General features: G+C 38.5%; 1 protein-coding gene and 1 long non-coding RNA gene across 6 annotated transcripts in view; one reads left to right on the top strand and one right to left on the bottom strand.

The window, feature by feature from the left end:
- Window positions 1-7,626, bottom strand: part of TIAM1 (TIAM Rac1 associated GEF 1) — a 208,951-nt gene extending 201,325 nt beyond the window's left edge. Inside the window, exon 1 of one of the 4 annotated variants that reach the window (XM_039368861.1) lies at window positions 7,465-7,626. The gene's annotated coding sequence lies outside the window, so the exon portion shown is untranslated. Of the gene's footprint in view, window positions 1-3,811; window positions 3,930-4,173; window positions 4,312-7,464 lie in introns of those variants that run through there. The other 3 variants (XM_039368856.1, XM_039368857.1, XM_039368860.1) reach the window with 3 other exon arrangements.
- On the top strand, window positions 4,561-7,635 carry LOC120319734. 2 transcript variants are annotated; one of them, XR_005559816.1, is made up of 4 exons: window positions 4,561-4,653; window positions 5,825-5,859; window positions 6,603-6,700; window positions 7,524-7,635. It is a non-coding gene; the product is annotated as an uncharacterized LOC120319734 (long non-coding RNA). The 2 variants fall into 2 exon arrangements; XR_005559817.1 differs by lacking the exon at window positions 7,524-7,635 and adding an exon at window positions 7,291-7,448.
- Window positions 7,636-19,563: the final 11,928 nt, after the last annotated feature.

The raw sequence follows: 19,563 nt of genomic DNA, 5'->3' as shown, positions 1-19,563 counted from the left end.
GAAGGAAGCAGATTTTTTGAGTTCTCTATGCTTAAAATAACAACAGCAACATTCATTAATGATTTGTGGTGAGATATAAACTTAACTTCCATGTTATCAGTTGTGATATGTTTGCATAACACTAAAAAGCTTGGTTAATGAATGGGTGCTATTATTTTGCTCTTAAGTACCCCATCTTAATTAAGCAATGTAACTTTTTATGTTGACTGAACCCAAAATAATTGTGATTTGTGGAACTATGAAAACAAGAGCATATAGCTCATGAGAAATCTTGGGATAAAAGTCTGATATATTCAAAATGTTGAGCTCAGGCTTGATAAACTCAGGCTTAATAAACCAACTAAAGTTGGTTAAGCTGTGACAGGAATGTAAAATGGTACCATATGGTCATTCACCAAACTTTTTACTTCAAGTCATCATGCAAAGAGCTCCTGATATCTAAACTCCTACCAAAGGGTGTGGAAGTTTTTGACATTGAAAAGTATAGTGGTTCAGACATTTTAAGAAAAGTCATAAAACATTGATCACAAACAGGAGTGCCTGAGTTTGCATACCAAGATAAGCCAAACTGAAACCTTTTACCATTTAGCCCAGTCTGAACCAAGCCAGCAATGTCCATAACAACCACATTAATGTCAAAATGATGAAACATACATAACATCATTATATAAAGGACCCAATCAAGCACTTGCATCCTGGCACCAGACCCATGTCTCATTTCCCCCCACTTTTCTACCCTGCAGATGCCTCTGCACCCAGCCAAAGTCAGAGCCATAAAGCTCTACTTCCACAAATAGGCTCCCACTGGATCTTACAGTGTCTGGTAAATAAATATCATCTGACAATTCAGCCTAACATGTTGCATAAGGGGAAAGCTTCTTGTTTAAAATATTCTGGAAAGAAAGCCCACATAGGCTGTTTTACATAAATATTACATACAATTCATGAACAACATTTGTTCCCAGCACTGAAGGCTGTCTCCCCATATTGTTATATTGATAACAGACCTTCAGTCAGCTCTGGGACTTTGATAACATGGAATTCAAGAAGCAGTGAACTTCTAATCTGATATTCAACCAAGAGAGTTTCTCTTTTTTGAATATTGTATAACCATGCTCTGGTATAACGATAATCCAAAACTCATTCATCCAAGTTGCCCATTATCTAGAGCAGTGGTTCTTAACCTGTGGGTTGGGACCCCATTTGGGGTCGAACGACCATTTCATGGGGGTCACCAAACAACGCAGTCCGCCATTTTTTCCCCTTTTCCTTAGCTGTGCTACTCCCTTTTATTCTATTGGCTTTCGAAAGCCAATGGAATAGACTCTCTTGAATAGAGTCTAATTCTATTGGCTTTCAAAAGCCAATAGGAATTGTCCAGGCTGTCTCTGCCCTGCTGAGCCCGCCAAAAGTCCCCATTCTGCAAACGGTGCTGCACCAGTTGAGTAGTCCTCGACTTACGACCGTTTGAGTAGTCCTTGACTTACGATCGGTTGGGGGTCGCGGCATTAAAAAGGTTGAGAACCACTGATCTAGAGACTTTCTATAGTAGAAATAGGTAGCAAAGTCATGCAGTGAAAATATCAAATACAGCAAGTTTATTTTGCAGTTCAGAGCTCTTGAGCCATTGGGTCATCATTTCAGAGATATTTCCTTACCAGATTCCTTAAAGCAGGGGTTCTCAACCTTGGCAACTTTAAGACTTGTGGACTTCAACTCCCAGAATTCCTCCTCCCATTCTAGGAGTTGAAGTCCACAAGTCTTAAAGTTGCCAAGGTTGAGAACCCCTGCCTTAAAGCCTTCAGCAATGGCAGAGCTTTTAATATAATAGAAAAGTTCTTAAAAATTCAGGGAGATCTTCAGAGGTATATCTGCCTTGAAAGTAGCACAGTCAGGAGTTGACCATAGGAAATGTTTTATGACATTTTGTATTATGTCATAACATTTTAATAGTATTTGTTTTTGTCATAAAATGTTTTATAAAATTTGCCAAATTTTAATTTCATAGGAGTCATGGGTTCTGAATTTGGGATACATTCTGTAAGTTAGTCCATTTGAAGTACTTTGGTTCAAAAATGGTGGCCGTATTATTTTCCCCAATTAAAGGTTACAAACATAAGAGTTTTAGTAATGCATAGACTATAATGCCATTCCTACATCTGAACAAAGTCTGAAAGATTAGAACATAAATATTAAAATAGTTTGATTATACATTGTGAGAATATGCAACACTAGGCAAAATTTTATTCAGTTCAGACACTCCTCTAAAATATAATATGATGTACACAATCTTGGGTTGTCATACTAACTTAACTACTATCTGTAAATCTTGTTACTTTGTGAACCCAGACAATAATGGCTTTTTCAACAAACTATGATTAAAAGGTTAGCATGATGTGCAACAGGGAGAGGGGAAACAGTGGCAATATATGTGTGTGTGTGTGTGTGTGTGTGTGTGTGTGTGTGTGTGTGTGTGTTCCCTTGCCCTCTCCCCCGCCTCCCGCCATATCCATAGCTAAACACACTAGGCACTAGACCATCTGCAACTAATATGTTCCTTAAACACTGAAAACTTCATCTGAGAATAGGCTGGACAACACAGAATATACCAAGCAGAAGAACTGAAAATATACTTCTGCAGACTATAGTTTTTAAACTATATATTAAGAACATATAAAGCGGTTTGGCATCTACAAAAGCATGTAGTGTTATCTCTGTGCTTTTGTGATAAAAAGTATCTTTCAAGTGAGCTAGAGGCCAGTTTATGCTAATTTTTAAATCTTATTACTGCCCATGACATTCATCTAGAGCTATTTATAAAATGGATTCATTGATACAGTGTTATAGAACTGAAGTAAAGAAACAAACACAACAATAGGTTTTTTTAAAACAAAAAAAAACATCAGCTGTGAGGTAGGTCAGTAATATTTATGGTCCAAAAAATGAGAGGCAACTCATTCATGTAGTAAGCTGAATTACACAGAGCATCCCGGGGAACCCTACTGTTGTTTAATCAGACCTTCAAAGATGATCACATGCATAGCTACATAATTTATTAGAACACTGAAAGAAACCTCTGGAATGTGCCAACATAAACAGAAATGCTCAGCAATCTGACATCCACATTTCTCAGGAGAGCAACAAGATCCACAATCCTTCCACTAATACCATATAGAGGTCTCTGACCCAGTGTGCTGTCACAAATTCAATAGTGAAATTGTTCAAGAGCCTCCTACCCCAAAACCCAGAAAGTGCGACATACAAGCAAACCAAAGAGCCAATCCTGAACGGTGTAGTCTTCACCCATCTACTTAGAAATAAACCCACCGTGTTTAATGGGATTTATTCACAGGAATGTCCCAGGTTATAGAACATCGGCTACCTCCACCGAGTAGTTTCTTGGCTTTGATCTCCAAGCATTTGAAATGCAAATAAGACGACGGGGAAAGCGCTTACCACTAAGGCTCTTTCGGATCCATCTGTGCAATTATGCCCTTCCGAAAGAACGATTTTCTTCCTCTCGGGCTGTCTCCCCCCCCCCCGTTCCCCACCCCCGCCACTATTATGCGAATGTTTTTCTCGCAGTTGTGCTGAGCGGCCACATCGCGCTTCAGCACGGCAGCAGAGGTTTTCCCGAGGCTTTATCCCGCTTCTTAACCCCCCTCCTGGCCGACAAGGATGTCGGCTCAAATCTGAGAGCACGGAAGGCTTAAACTGAAGCACAGAGGACATCGCTCCCGCAAAACTGGTATTAACCACAGAGGCTCCTATTGCACAGATAGGATAAAACGGGCTTCTGCTGTAGGCATACCTCCCGTTCTCACAAGATACTCTCTTTTCTCGATCATCCAGCACCTTTCCTAGCCACACACTCAAGAGCGTTCCCTTTCCGACGAACATCCATTCAGCGCGCTCGGTTGAGAAATGCGTACAATACACAGCGCAGGCCAGCCTCACTCGTATCTGCGCTAGGGAACTGGGGAAAAGAGAGACGGGGAATCTGGTGTAGAAGGACGGATGGGGGGGGGGGAGTGCTCTCTCTCTCTCTCTCTCTCTCTCTCTCTCTCTCTCTCTCTCTCTCTCTCTCTCTCTCTCTCTCTCTTTCCGGAGCTTCCATTCATTCATTCATTCATTCGGCCAGTTAAGTCAGTCAACCCACAGCGATGTACCTACCAAGCATTGCTTTCTTCCCGGCCAAGGCACCGATCGGACGCTGCAGCCTACCGGAGTGCCGCAGCAACCACAGATCTTCGAGAAGGGCAGGCACACGATGGCTTTTTTCCAACTGCAGAGGAGCCGCCGCCGCCGCCGCCGCCGCCGCCGCGGTTCTCACGATGCCATTCTGCCAATAGCAACTGCTGCCATATTGTTACAGCAAGCGCTGCGAAGGGCGGGGCGAGAGGACACCTTGGAAACCGATGGCTATTGGTCGCGCGACCGGCCAATCAAACTGACGCGGCCCAATGAGCCAAGCCGGCGATGAACAGCGGGGCCTTTGGAGTTAGAATGCGGCGTGACAATAGGGGCCGCACGCGGAAAGCCTGTCAGGGAGGGAAAAGGGTTTTGTTTGAGCCTTCCAGCCTTTTGCCGAGCCGAGGGAGGCGTTCAAGGAGAGGCGGTCCGAGAGCGGGGAATCAACCTACCTGTAACAAAGTAATGCTTTTCCCTCCCAAGCCGATCCAGTAGCGAATGGGCCTATCAGAAGACAGACCTAGGATTAAATTATGCGCGCCCCGAAGTGGATTTTTAGCGATTGGCTATTTATTAGGAAGGCAAGAAGGACGGGTCTTTATCCCTTGTTTTCGAGTAAAGGAAAACGTCGCTGAAGCGCAAACTCTCGTGGGTAGTGGTATTGTGGGTATCCATCCCCTCCTCTTTGAGAGGCTGCCACAAAGAGGAGGGGGGAACAACTTATTTCCCAAAGCACCAGAGGGCAGGACAAGAAACAGTGGATGGAAGCTAATTTAGGAGAGAAGCAACCTGGAATTAAGGAGAAACTTCCTGACAGTCTGAAAAATTAACCAGTGGAAGAAGCTTGCCTCCAGATGTTGTGGGTGCTTCATCATTGGAGGTTTTTAAGAAGAGACTGGACAGCCACTTGTCTGAAATGTATAGGGTCTCCTTCTTGAACAGGGATTGGAGTAGAAGAAGGTCCCTCCCAGCTCTATTCTGATTGATTGATGATTGATTGATTGCTGGAACTGTTGAATGGATGGATGCTATTAATTCAAGAGGTGGCATCTTGTAAAACAATAGACCCGGAATTGCAGCTAACCTTTTCTAAACTAAGAGATTCTGCAAACATCTCATAACTTTAATAAGCATCAAGATATCCTCTTTTTGTTTGATGAGATCAGAATGTGGCCATCCTAATAAAAGGCTAAGCTCCTCAACGTCTCACATTTATAAGCAGAAGACTGAAGTCTGAGTTGGTCCACAATTTGGAGGTTCTCCTGCTTCCTGTTTGGATTATTCTAATATGCTCTATATGGATCTGTCTTTAAAGAGCATTAGGAAGCTGCTGCAGGTGGTCCAAAATACAGCAATTCAGACAGTTTGGAGCTTTTAATAAATAATTATAATAATTTCCCATTACACCGATATCACAACCCTAGAAGGCAGTCCAGGCTAAGAAATAAACTTCTTGGAAGGTTAAAGATGCAGATAGAATTTGCCTACCTCAGTGATTGTCCAAGTTACATCACTGCTGAAAAAAAACCTTTGCAGTGTCTCTCTCTCTTACTGCCATTTGTTTGCCATTACAGTTAGTATACATAGACTTGTGCCTGATCTGTTTTTCTTTTCTTTCCCCTCACCCTTGCAGAGCCAAGAAATTGGAGAGGAAGGGATTATAAGAGAGTAAGCAGGCTTGCAATGGGGAATACACATTAAAAAAATGCACTAGCACCAGCTGTTTGCCTAATGTGCTCAGGGCTGGGAGCTGCTGGTTCCAATTGTGGTCACTAAATGAGGATTACCTGTATTTTATTGAGATAAGCTATAGAAACATAATAATTCAATCACTCCTGGTGGGCATTTGGGTACAACTATAAGTTCTCCTTATCACTCCATAAAGCCATGCATGGCTTAGGGCAGTGATGGTGAACCTTTTAGAGACCGAGTGCCCAAACTGCAACTCAAAACCCACTTATGCATCGTCAGGTGCCGGGTGGATGTGGCCTATTGGGTTGGCATGGCTGCGGTGGTAATGGCAGACTGGGTGGGACTAAAAAGTTCAATCAATTCCAACTTTGCAAGATCTTTTTTTTCCCTGCGAGAAGTTGAAATTGACTGATTGAACCTTTTTTTTTTTTTTTTTTTGCACACGACGGCGAAGGCCTAAAGCGAAAAGGTTTTATAAAACCCAGCTGAAGGCCTAGGACTGGGGCAAAGGCGCGCATGTCCACAGAGAGGGCTCTGAGTGCCGCCTCTGACACCCGTGCCATAGGTTCGCCACCACTGGCTTAGGGCCACCTCTCTGTCAATGTTTCTGATTGATGTACTGTATTAGATGTAGCAGGGAGGGGTTGTTCTAGTCTAGGTCATCTCCACCAGCCAATGTGATATTGTTGGAGTCAGGGATCATGTCTTTTCTGTGGCAGTGCTTGTCCTATGGAACACATTCTTCCAGAAATCAGATGGCCCCAATCTTGTTAGTCTTCAATAAGATCGGACTGTTCCTCCAAGCATTCAAGCCAAGGTAGGCAAGTTCTGGTTGATTATCTTTTTTCGTTGGGATCATAGATTTGATCTCAGACACTGTCAATTTAGATTGTTCATTTATTGTTTTAATCTGATACACACACCCCGAGTCACTACTGGAAAACTGTAGTCATATAACTCATTTAAATTACATAAATAATTCTTAGAGATGTATTTCATATTTTTGTTTCTTAATTTCTTTGTTCTTTTTCATTTGGACTTACATCTTGGCATGCTTGAAATTCATCCTCTCAGGAAAGGCCTCAAGAAATTTGATTGCTTAAGGCTACTATGCCTGAAAACTGCACTCATTTCTGTTGAACCAGGTTTAACAATGTGGTTTAATCCGCGCTTTTTTTTTACATGCACTGCATGGTTGTGGCTATTATCTTGACTTTTATGACCTCCCCCGTAATCACCCCCCTCTACAAATCTGGTAGGAAATTATGTAGGAGCCACTGACCACCGACCACTGACCACCAGAATAATAATAATTTAAAAAGTCACAATGGACTTTTGTGAGTGGGTGGATATGTTTTTTTAATATATGTCTCCCATTTTCTCTAAAATTCTTTTTTGTTTTGATAGCCATTCCTCTGAAAAATTGATTACTGTAATCAGATTCTGGGAAGATTCTTTAAACCAATTGTGCCTGTTTAAAGTCTATACATCCACACACAAACAAAGAAAATACAGATGGAGAAATGTAAAAGCATTTGAAAAAAGCTTTTTTGAACTGCAATAACATAGAGATATTCTTACCTCTGTTGCTATTAGAAGACAGCTGCACTAACAAGACTGCTTTTCATTTATACATGCAGAAAAAGGACTCAGATGGGAACACCAAATACTGTATCAGACCGGATGTAACTGTCACAGTCCATCTGAAAGCCACGGGCAGCTCTAGAGTTGATCACATTTTGAACTATTTGCAGAGAAAGACTTAGAGATCTGACTTGCTACTGGTTGCATCAATTCAGGAATCCTGACTGCATTAACTATGAATCATCAGCGCTGGTATATCATTTGTTCTTCTGGTGCATGGCAGCGAATCAAGTGAACTACCATATCAAGATTAAACATGCCCAAGACAGCCTTAACTCAGAGAGTAAATGATGGAAAAGTGGAAAAACAACCGTTCCATTCAGAGAAAAGTGTAGCATGAACAAGCACCAACATTTGCCTTGTTTAGGCTTGTTGCTGTAAGCTGTAGCACTTTTGGTATGTTGAAATGCTGAAGCCTAGAGATGGCAATCAGTGTTTGGGTGAAATTGTGTGTTACGGGGAGGATTTAATGAAAACAGCTAATTGTTTTTTTCAAAAGTTATGATCACTGTTGACAACAACTTGAAAAATCTGAAATTACGTAGCTCCAGAAACAAGCCAAAGTCATTGGAACTGGCAATATTCCAGAGACTGCATTCCAAACCCCTTTTATGTTTTTTTATTCCTGTTTACTATGAATATCATCTTTCACATTAACATTGCAAGCCACTGTTCCATTTGCAATGAAATAATTTTACTCTTTTTGATGAAAACCAAGAAAATGAATACATAAAATTGGCTGGAATTGCAGATGGCATACAGAGTGATATAAAACATGTTCAATTATAACAGCTCCCAGACACTATGGTTTTCTGAGGAGATTCTGCTTTTCAGGTCATGGCTTGCTATTTGTTGGTGACATTATTTCTTTAATAGGAAGAAAATTATACTGAATCCTTAGGATCCTCTTACAGTAGTAAACAAAAAATATACACAGAAAGATGGTAGGATTAGAATTCTACAGCAACTTCCATTCACAAAATGGAACCAGAATTTATCAATCTGGGAAACGCAAACCCTTCTGTGATGGATACATAGTTACTCAGGCATCATGATTAATTATTTTTCATTACACCCAGGACTTTAGAGGATGTTTTGTGGTTTGTTCTATTAGTAAAATTTAATAAACATGATATACCAGCAATAATTACACACATATGAGGAAATTAAACGTAAAAAGGAAAAAGATGATCATATAGTATTAATATATAACTAGCTTTATATATTATTATATCTAGACTATATGTAGACATTCTGCTCCATTTTCTATTTGTAAAAGACAGGCATTTCAAAAACAGACAAACAGCACATCTCTTGAATGTACTTTCAAGATCTAGAGGGCTGTTTTCTTTCTATTAACACAATATGATTCTCTTAATTAAGCCCTAAGCTCCGTAGGGCCAGAGCTCTTAATCAGATATCAAACTACACATTATATAATATTAGTATATAACTACTATGATTTTAATCAAAATTATCATATTAATGACTTGAAACCAAGAAGGAACATGATCAAATCATAGGAATTACAAAGCCCTCAAATTTATTACGTTAAATTTATTATCTGATATTTATCCTTTTAAAATATTTTGGGGAAAGCCTAATGAACACAAAGCAAGGTTTTAGAAGACTTCATACAAGCCATCAAGTATATTCAACACTTCTTAAAACCTGAATCCACTGATTTTTCCAAAATTGGATATTCAAGTTTATATTCCATAGATGATAGGTAGATAGATAGGTAGGTAGGTAGGTAGGTAGGTAGGTAGGTAGATAGATAGATGATAGATAGATAGATAGATAGATAGATAGATAGATAGATAGATAGATAGATAGATAGAGGCAGGTAGGCAGGTAGGCAGGCAGGCAGATATAGACAAACAGATATAGACAGATTCTCTCTCTCTCTCTCTCTCTCTCTCTCTCTCTCTCTCTCTCTCTCTCTCTCTCTCTCTCTGTGTGTGTGTGTGTGTGTGTGTGTGTAGAGAGAGAGCCAGTATTAGTATTAACCTGCAACACATTTTAGTTTCATATAAAATTGAATTGTTGATTATAATTCAAATATAGATCTAAACATTCAAGCATTACAGTTGTCTCTGAAACTACTAAAACATTCAGATGGTATTTTTTGTAACAACTATTGACTTTAATTGTATTAAGTGCCAATATCCAATGATTTAGATAAATAATATTCAAAATGTATTCTCTCAATGTCCTTAAAATAGCAATTGCTAATCAAGTAATTCAAAGTGTTAATTTTTTGCTCAGCTCACGATTTACAACAAAAAGTTTTTCCTCTTCTTCAGTTTAGAATTACTCCAGAATGTCTATTTGTCATGAGAATCTAGGTCCAAATTTAACTGCTTCTCAATTAATGACTAAATCTGAACAGCAGCTTTCAAGGCTGGGAAAGTCAATCTTTGCTTCTGCAAATTGACTGCAAAATTTACCAAGATTTCAAAGAAGCTGCATATTAGCTCTTTAAATGAACCCAGAGGGGATAATAATGAAATCAACATTCCAAATGAATATTAATATTAAAGTAAAAGCCCAATGATAAAGTGCAAAATCTGATAGATGAAAAACCACTCTCTTCAGAAGCAACTTTAGTTCAATCTGAGACAACTGATAAACCTTGTCCTGCCACAAAAAAAAAATCTCATTGGGTTATATATCTGTAAGATATCTAAAAGGAATTAATGTTAGAATCCCTTTTAAGATATATATCAGTCTACGGGTATGTCATGTTATTCACCAAAGCACCAGAGGGCAAGACAAGAAACAATGGTTGGAAACTGAACAAAGAGAGAAGCAACCAGGAATTAAGGAGAAACTTCCTGACAGTGAGGACAATTAACCAGTGGAACAGCTTGCCTCCAGAAATCATGGGCGTTCCATCACTGGAGATTTTTAAGAAGCTAGACAGTCACTTGTCTGAGGTGGTATAGGTTCTCCTGCTTGAATGGGGGGTTGGGCTAGAAGACCTCCAAGGTTCCTTCCAGCTTCTATTCTATTCTATTCTATTCTATTCTATTCTATTCTATTCTATTCTATTCTATTCTATTCTATTCTATGCATTTTAATTACATTACTTTTATTCCTAAGTCAGAAAGATAATTTTGGCCAATGATATACATCCAATGCAGTCTATCTATGCCTATAGACATATTTAATTAATATTTTGATACATTTAATAGAAATATAATTTCAAATATTTTATACAATATTATAAAATCCAACTTTTTAGAATAATGTATACATATTTTGATCCTGAATAGAATACATTATATTAATAGTATATCCTTAATATCAACTGTATTGTTACACAATTTTAACAAGTAAAAGTATTATATAATACGTCATCAGGCTATATTACTATTACTAATACTACTGTTACTACAGGGTATAAAAGAGCTTCTAGTCACTGTCCTCCACAACGTTTTTAAGAAGAGACTGGACAGCCATTTGTCCGAAATGGTATAGGGTTTCCTGCCTGAGCAGGGGTTTGAACTAGATGACCTCCAAGGTCCCTTCCAACTTTATTATTATTATTATTATTATTACTATTATTAATAATATTATTATTATTATCTTGTGCCTGTCCTAAAATGGTGATATGGCCCTGGACCCCAAGTGTCCCCAAGATCTTTGCAGAGGATCTGCAAAGTCAAATAAATAAATATTTTTAAATCTCTCAGTATTTACATTTCTAATACAGTGAATATTGATAGATATAACCCATATAAACCAAAGCCCTTTGGGATCCTCTATCATTTTTAAAAATGTAAAAACGTAAAATCAAAATATTTAAAAACTGCTGGTCTAATAAAAGTTAAAAGTCCAAGGATATACTGAAAATTAGGATACAGTCAACAACTCTGTAAAGTGATGCTATGTTATTTGATAGGTTCAGAGACATTTGTTGGATGAAGATACCAAATAATAATCCAATGTATAAAAAGTTGTGGGAAACAAAAGTCTTTTAAGAACACATTCCAGAAACTTAACCAGTGATATCCACAAATTGGTCAATAAATGCAAGATGGCTGACATTACTTTATGATGCAAACTTATCTTTTTTTGTATATCAATGCCATCTTGAAGCAAATTAAAAAAGGGGGCAGGTTTGGATAGCAATATCTCACTTTGCCAGTTCTATCTGACCTCCCATCATAGACACCACTGTTTGAATCATTTCAAAGACATTTCAGGATTTTGCAAGAATAAAAAGCTGAATCCAACTTATCTGCTACTATTTCTAAAATATCAATCACTATTGAGACTGTTTTCTTAACAGATCAGTAGATAATAACTACTGTAGAACAAATGATTTATAGCAAAGTTTATTGGTCCATTAGAGTTTTAAGTAACATGCAGTTCAATTCTGTTTATCTTTATTCAGAGGAAAATCCTCCATAGGAATGTAACCATAATAGTCAAGAGTGAATTTATTCATATGATGAATGCAATAAAAAAAGATCTCTGGGTATTAATATCTAATTACTGAAACATATAATTCATATAATCCAAAGGGCTTTTTCATTAACCTTAGACATGCAAATTTCTCACAACAGAACTGTATTCTTTAAAATATTTCGGTTGGAATATATGCCCTAAACTGTAGTCATCACAACAGATACAAAGCATTAAATCAGCAGCTAAATGAAAGTGCTGTGCTGCCCCAAAATTTGCCACCCTCTTTGCCAACCTTATTTGGCCTCTCTTGCATCTTTTCTGAATCACTGCTGTATCACCTTCTTTTGATTAGTCAGCATGTCAACAGTTAAAGGAAAGGTCTTCTGTTCTGACAGCTGTCAGGGTTGTCACCAGCCAGCAAGGAATACAAGTCCCAATGGAGCAGCTCAGCACAAATGGTGTCCACCTGACTAAGACGCTATCTGGACTTCTGCTGTGCGCCATGCTCCATTTAGACATCCTCCAAGGTGAAATAATACGAAAGGACAGAAATAGCCCCAAGGAGGATGCAGGCAGATCCCCAGATGATTGTACAAGCAGAGCAGCAAGATGATAAAGAGAAAATAACTGAAAGTGACTAGCCGCTGGGCAAAGCACCCAGTCTTTTAATTTACCAGGCTTAAGAGAAGGGGGAGTGATTGAAAGTGGCAAATAAGCAACAAAAGTCTAATTCCACATCCCTCATCATTTACAGGACACTACAGGGAAGAAAAGCAGATCCCTGTTTGCCCTATTACAGAGACTTAATAGACCTTCTTCTTCAAATGATATAGTGGAGGTTTGTCCTCCTCTTCACTCTCTTGTTGGAAGCCTGGGAATAAGTTAACTTATAAGGAATGGTGATGGAGAGAATTCAATAAATAAACTATTGAGGGAACAGACAAACCTAGGGAAAGAAACAGTGGTGACGGATGGGAAGTACTATTTGTTTATAGTATTTCAAAGAAATTATTTGTATGGATACAAGTAGCAGTAAAGCTTTTTATCATTTTGCAGCAATCAGTACAGTTGTTTTGACTGTGCCAAGAGAAGGAAAGAAGCATTTTTCTCCATAAGAATATCTGTTTTTATGTTGCGGAGAATAAAAGATCATATCAGGTGTATTCAAGAAAATCAAAGTGGCAGCCATAAAAGCGTGACCAAAGCTTTTCTTCTGTTTTATGTGTGTCACAGAACTCCAAACACATCCACATTGCCATCACCTTGACTTTTTTGACTATACCTGCAGACACCGTTGGATTATATCATGTTTTTCCAGAACTCAGTGTTTTCACAGGTTGAGACTTCTACATGTGTTTGGTGGTACAGTTGTCAAAATGAGCAGTTTTAGTCAATGTATGTTCAGGAGTCCTTATTTGTGTTTCAAATTGCATTTTCTTCCAAGTAAATTCAATAGAATTATAAAGAAATAAGTCTAAAAGATACATTGTAAATACATTAAATCAGTGGTTCTCAACCTTTTTAATGCCGCGACCCCCAACCAGTCGTAAGTCGAGGACTACCCAACCGGTCGTAACTCGAGGACTACACAACCGGTCATAAGTCAAGGATTTTCCCTGCCCGGCAGTGCCGCGCATACGTGATGCTGCCCCCTGCGCCGGCCGAGGCGTAGCTGGCAAGTGGCAGAGATGGAGCAGGGCGACCACTGGCTGGGCCACCAGCTGGCCCAGCCCAAGGGAGGTAAGGCACCTGCCGGGCCCCACGCACACCAGCAACCCTCCCTGCGCCCACCGGCCTCCCACCTCCCACCCCTGGCCCTCTTTTACTTACATTTTTAGTAGTTGCTCAGCAGGGAGGGGTGGAAACTTCCAGACAGCTCGCCTTCGCTGCAGACAACTTGCAGCACCTTTGCAGAATGGGACTTTTGGCGGGCTCAGCGGGGCAGAGACAGCCTGGACAATTCCTATTGGCTTTTGAAAGCCAATAGAATTAGACTCTATTCAAGAGAGTCTATTCTATTGGCTTTCAAAAGCCAATAGAATAAAAGGGAGTAGCACAGCTAAGGAAAAGGGGAAAAAATGGCGGACTGTGTTGTTTGGCGACCCCCGTGAAATGGTTGTTCGACCCCAAATGGGGTCGCAACCCACAGGTTGAGAACCGCTGCATTAAATCAAATATGTTAAGTAGTGTCAGGATTAAGGTGTTGGACTAGGACTGGGAGCACCTGGATGACCTCAGGCCACTGAACCTCCCTCAGTTGGATGGCCACAGGGTTGTTGTGTGGAAAAAATTGCAAGAGGAAACCCTGTCTGGAACTTCTGGGGGAAAGGCAGGATATATAATTAATAAACTATTCAATATCCACAAAAGTTATACTACTATAATGTGTTCCTTTGCTCTATTGCCTTTTCATGAATTTCTGCCCTCCCGCCCCCATAACCACAAAAATGAACAATCTCCATAGGACTGTTTTTTTGAGTTCCAGCCATCCTTATTTTTTTTTTAATACAGTAAAATTTGGAATCTTTCCTCTGCCTCTTTGTAGGCACAGCTGTTTTCACCACAGAAGCAACCACATACAGTAAACATGAACACTGGAAATTGAGGGAGTGCTTTAATGCTCCAGGCCTACATTTTCAAATGCACAGCTTTGATATGTGCAATTTATTAGATTCATTTATTTCTGTAGGATAACATCAACATTATTCATGTTACGAAGACAGAAAGGCTCTTTAATCAAGAAATGTTTGTGCCCAAAGATTTCAAAACAGTATTTGGCACTGACAAAGAGCACCACCTGCTGGGGTTTTCTTCACTTAATTTTTTTAATTTTTTCCTACCGTAATAATTGCAGTTTTATATTTTCAGTGTTAATGTAAAGTGATGTTGTCCAAGGAAACAGAAAACATTTATAAGCTCTTGTCTTCTATTGTCTTAAATGACTGATTATAGTGAGATTTTATGCAGACTATGGCCCTCCAGTGATGTAGGTTATAATCTATAAATCCTAATTTAACAATAATTCTGTTTTGACTTCACCAACAATTTTCCTTTTTCATTTATAAGTGACAAAGCATGCTCACATACTTAATTCTTGATTTTAAACAGCAAACTGTTTAATTTCTACAAGTCTTTTTCACTTTTTATTATTTATATTTTAAACAACAAGAAATAATTAGCACAATAAAATCAGGCATACCAATATATGGGTGGAAAACAATGGAATAAAATATTCTAATACATCATTAGAAACATATAATATGAGACATTTCATACCCATTTTCTACTAAAAATCCACTATGTTTGTTGAGCTTTCAAGTAAAAAAAAGGTAATTATGTTAAAATTATTAAGAAAGTCACTACATATTCCACTAATAGTATGAATTATGCAGCAAACTAAAACCAAATTTTATATATGGCACAATTCCATGTTTATTATAATCCAAGAATGGTTTCCAGTTTGAATTGAATGTGTCAGATTTACATGGAAAGAAAATTATTTTAGACAGAGGCATCTTCTGACAGTTTAGTTAATCATTCTTCCAAAGACGGAATCAAAGGTCTTTTCCAATAAAAAGGCATGTCCTTGCATTCATTAACATATGTAATGCCATATCAGTATATTTTCAAGGGATACATAGTTTTGTAAAATTTAGTAAAAATATATCTGGGTGAATAGCATTAGAGTGAATTAGTTTCAATATTGTTGAATCACTGACATCACATATGAAAGAACCAATCTGCTTGTTACATTTTCAACCTTTTAAGGAAAACATATTCATCTTAGTAATCAAGACTGAAGTGATATACCAATGGAAAAATACATTACACCAATTCTTTTGGAATATATTGTTCAAAATAAATTCTTTGTTTCCAGTTAAATTGCCATTATTTTATCTCCATAAGTATATTCATCTTCTGTATCCTTTAATCATACAATCTTTCATTTCTTCAGACTCTGAATCAAACTTCATTCTTGGTTTATAAAACATGTCCAAAATGGTATAGGGCAGTGGTTCTCAACCTTTTTAATGCTGCGACCCCCCCAACCGGTCGTAAGTCGAGGACTACTCAACCGGTCGTAAGTCGAGGACTACTCAACTGGTGCAGCATCGTTTGCAGAATGGGACTTTTGGCAGGCTCAGCAGGGCAGAGACAGCCTGGACAATTCCTATTGGCTTTTGAAAGCCAATAGAATTAGACTCTATTCAAGAGAGTCTATTCTATTGGCTTTCAAAAGCCAATAGAATAAAAGGGAGTAGCACAGCTAAGGAAAAGGAGGGAAAAATGGCGGACTGCATTGTTTGGTGACCCCCGTGAAATGGTCGTTCGACCCCAAATGGTGTCCCAACTCACTGGTATAAGGTTTCCTGCCTGAGCAGGGGGTTGGACTAGATGACCTCCAAGGTCCCTTCCAACTTTATTATTATTATTATTATTATTATTAATAATAATAATAATAATAATAATAATAATAGTGGTCATTGGTATGTGTTATAAGATTTTCAAATTGTTTAAACTTCTAAATACTCCCCTTGCCTCTATGACTTGCTGTACCACTTATCTGAAGATACTAAAACTAGTTGGAATAGAACACCATTTTATAGTAAGAGTCTTGAGAAATTTATATTTGTCCTGTTATCAATAAAAACTTGTAATTTAAATAAATTTAATAACTACAGTATCTAAGGGGGGGAAAGCATAGATTTATTCTTTTCCTCTATTTATCCCAGACATTCAGTAGGTTTTTAAGCATTGCAAAATCTCTTGTAGGTTGTTTATATGCATTGATCGAAGTGAAGTCCCTTTGCAGCTGCTCTGGAAGACCTGCACCTTCTTCCATAAGGTAAGGGAACCATTAAGAGATATAATCTATTCTGAAATCCATGTTAAACAGTTGGCATGATAATAACAATCTAAAATTTGGAACCATGAAGTTATCCTGTTCTCCTGAGTCCTACAAATGTTTAAATTTAATCTTTGGTTTTTGTTAAACCATACTGAATTCATTACTTATCTGTGCCAAACATCTAATACCTTATTTTCAGTAAATACTGAAATGATTTGAAAATTAAAGTACTCTTGGTAGGATATTCATTTTGACAGCTGTGATTCTCCCTACTCAACACAGATTTAATTTTTTTTCCATCTAGAAATATCTAAATAACAATTCTTAAATAAAATATTGATATTTTTGTCAAGAAAATTCCTAAAGGATTTCTTGGAAAGTTTTCTAGTAAAGAAAAGTAAAGAAATGCCACCATCATTCTGGACCTTTATTCAATTTCAGTTTTTTAATAGCTGCTTTGCTCAATTACATTTGAGCTTGTTCTTGGCAGAATGCTTGTCTGTAATGAACTTTGCCTTTTTCAGCAGAAAAACATCAGCTGACTTGGAAAAACTCATCTGATGAATACAGAAAAATCAGACTGGTCTTTTGATTTCATTCTTAGGCCAACTAAAGTGCAATCAGTTTGTATTTTCGTAAGAACTGATTTTCAGCAAGATAATGGGAGGAAAACTGGAACGCAAGCTACTATGCATTCTTCTACAGTCCAGCCACCTTTCAATATGTGTTTCAATTAAGTGGGCATAGGATTACAACCTCAGATTACCTAGTCCAGGTAAAAGTTTACCAGGCAGCAGTGCTAACTACCCTGATGTATGCTAGTGAGACCTGGACAGTATACAGGAGGCACATTAGGCAACTGAACTACTTCCACATGACTTGCCTTCGTAGAATTCTGAGGATCCGGTGGCAGGATAAGATATCAGACACAGATGTCCTCTCCAGAGCAGGCCTATCATCAGTGTACACCCTGTTGATGAAAGCCCAGATGCGCTGGGCAGGCCATGTTGTAAGGATGCCAGATCATCGCATCCCTAAAAACTCTTCTATGGTAAGCTGTCTCAAGGAAAACAATCGCATGGGGGACAAAAGAAGTGATACAAAGACACGCTGAAAGCCTCTCTCAAGTCCCTGGATATTAACACCATCTCTTGGGAACTTCTGGTGCATGATCGACCAACATGGCGCACCTTGGTGTACCAGGGTTGCCAGACATATGAACACAGAACGACAATCTTGGCACAAGAGAAGTGAGCACTCCACAAAGCCAGAGCTGTAAATGCTGAAGTAACAGTGTCTACATTTCTTTGTTCAGTATGTGGCAGAACATTCCGTGCTAACATCGATCTTATCAGCCATCTACAGACACATCGTTGATGGCCCATAATCCACAAGATGTCAATGTCTTCATCGAAATCAATGGACAAACAACACCTAGTCCAGGGGTAGGCAACCTCAGCTCTTCTATAACTCATGGACTTCAATTCCCAGAATTCCTGAGTCAGCTATGCTGACTCAGGAATTCTGGGAGTTGAAGTCCATGAGTCATAAAAGAGCCGAGGTTGCCTACCCCTGACCTAGTACTAGTCTCAGGTTTAGAGGAGTTTTTTTTCAAGATCAGATCTATCCCACCTGGGCTCCAAAAATCCATGTGACTTCCGGATGGAAGCAATATTCGGTAAAACTTTGCTTCCATCTAGTGATTATCTGGATTGCTGCTGCCCAGCCCAAACAAGATATCTTAAAAGGTCCTCTATTTCCTCCCTTTCTCAACTCACCTGTGCTGGGATTGGTGGGTAAAACAGGCAAAAAAATGCAGAAACGGCAGCATTGAGATAAATTAGTTTTAACAATTAAATTTGTGTGAACAAAGTTGTTAATTTATGCAAATATATCATTCATTTTTTGATAGCTAGATAAGTAGCTAAAACAAAATAAAAGGTAAAAACTGTTAGAAATTGCATCATCACTTTGAACCTGTGTTGTTTTGACCATTAGGGCAAATGACAAGAGACAGGTACAGCACCAATCTTCACACACTGCCCCTGTTTCTCACCTGGACTGCTCTTGTTAAATGAGTTTAAGGGACAAAAGAGAATTTTAGTTTTCTCATGTTTCCCACTTCTGAAGATGTCGCAGAGGCTCTCCCATTTTATGTAATTCTTAATAAATCAATTATAATTAGTTTCTTTTGAAATTAATTGACATCTAAGATAAGTGCATATTCTGCATCCAAGACAATATGAATACTTTAAAAAAAACAGTTTAGCTACTTAGAATAATTGCTTAATATTCTTTTAGCACTTTGTATATTCTTTGGAGCATATATTTTAACAAGGGCACCTACCGAATTGAAATCTGAAACAAAAACCTGTATCAGCAATTTTACTAAAATACATACTAAGATCAACTTTGCTGTGAAACCTGCATAAAGTATAACAAACAATAGTGAATGTGGACCTATATTTACAATAGTAATTTACAAAAGGATTTTCTCCCCTAGTGTGCTCTAAGGTCTTATGGTAATCTATGGTTTCATCTGGCACTTAATATGGTAATCTATGTGGTAAACTGTTGAAATATTTTTCTTATATGTCTAAAGCAAGGCTTTTCAACCAGTGGTATGGGTACCACCTGTGGTACATTGGCACCTGGCAGGTGGTATGTGACCATCCTAGAAAAGTGCTAGCGGGGGAGGGGAATGAGCTGAATGGTGGCAGCACTGCACAAGCCTGAGCAAGAGATGGCTGGAGCTGCAGGGCTGTCAGGGC

This window comes from Crotalus tigris, unplaced genomic scaffold (assembly GCF_016545835.1).
Source record: "Crotalus tigris isolate CLP2741 ecotype Arizona unplaced genomic scaffold, ASM1654583v1 scf7180000020943.996319, whole genome shotgun sequence".
Classification (NCBI taxonomy): Eukaryota; Metazoa; Chordata; class Lepidosauria; order Squamata; family Viperidae; genus Crotalus; species Crotalus tigris.
The sequence above is the reverse complement of the archived record's forward strand: the minus strand, read 5'-3'. Positions and strand labels throughout refer to the sequence as shown.